The sequence below is a fragment of the Heterocephalus glaber genome, unplaced genomic scaffold (genome assembly GCF_053883595.1).
Source record: "Heterocephalus glaber isolate CG9 unplaced genomic scaffold, H.glaber_assembly_v1.0 deba00001504, whole genome shotgun sequence".
NCBI classification, from domain to species: domain Eukaryota; kingdom Metazoa; phylum Chordata; class Mammalia; order Rodentia; family Bathyergidae; genus Heterocephalus; species Heterocephalus glaber.
The window spans coordinates 8,233,526-8,234,642 of NW_028258324.1; the positions used below are offsets into that span (position 1 = coordinate 8,233,526).

Sequence of the window (1,117 nt, forward strand, 5' to 3'; positions counted from 1 at the left end):
TAGAGCAAGACCAGGGCCCAACCCCCGGCCCTATGCCTTGGTCCCAAATGAAGGAACCCAATGTGGGGCTGGCTACTCAGCTGCATAAGTGAATGAGGTTTGGAAAATGATAGAAGTTCCTCAAAGGCTGGGTAATCTCGAGGCCCTGAGTTCAATTCCCAGTACTGGAAAAAAAAAAAAAAAGAAGAAGAAGTTCCTCAAACTTTAGAGAGAAAAACTCATGCAGTTCCCTAATCTTTGGGCTATTTCATGTTTATCCCCAGCAGTGTCACATGGATAAAGATTTTATTCCTTGATCTTTCCCTAAGGTACAGAAAAGTATGGGCACTGACACTGAATTTCTGGGATTTTCTTTCAACAAAAAGGTTTTAAAGCTAGGTGGACATTGGGAATATCGCTTAGTAGGATTTTGTCACAAACTTTTAACATTATGACTAATTTACTGAACTTATTGAGAGTATGTGTTCTGAGTTCAAATTCTGAGTCCAAATACCCTCTATAGTATTTTTAACTGGAGCAAGTTGCTGAGCTTCTTTAAATCTCAGTCTTCTGATATAAAATGGAAATTCTGACACTATGTCTTATAAAATTTTAATGATAAATGAAGGAGATAATGAATGTAAAGCACCTAGGCTGGAGTTTGCCAATTATTAAAAATGCGGGGGACAACAGTTATTATTCAACCAGCCACAAGGCACAGAAGAAAATATCTAAAGTTAAAGTCAATCCATATTCTTCTAGAAAAAATAAGAATGCAGAGGGGGCACCTGGATTTGAACCAGGGACCTCTTGATCTGCAGTCAAATGCTCTACCCCTGAGCTATACCCCCAGTGAAATAGATTTGTTTTTATAATGTATCTGTCTCTCAGCATTCTGGTTTTAAAAGCCTCCAATGACTCAGGGAAGCTATAATTAGAGAGAATGTTGCCTGGAGGGAGCCTGGGTATTACAAGTTTTAGAAGAGATTTATAATAAAAAAGACAGGACTCCTAAGAACTAAGTTCTCAGAGCCAATAAATTCTTCTTAGACTTGTCAGTCCCCAAATTCTCAATCTTGTCCACTTATTTCATATAAGGTGAACCTCAGTTTCAGGTAAAAATTATCAGGTTCTTCAT

The 1,117-nt window shown here is 38.0% G+C and overlaps 1 non-coding gene across 1 annotated transcript; it reads right to left on the reverse strand.

The window, feature by feature from the left end:
- Positions 1–758: 758 nt before the first annotated feature.
- On the reverse strand, positions 759–830 carry Trnac-gca (transfer RNA cysteine (anticodon GCA)). Its single transcript has one exon. It is a non-coding gene; the product is annotated as a tRNA-Cys (tRNA).
- Positions 831–1,117: the final 287 nt, after the last annotated feature.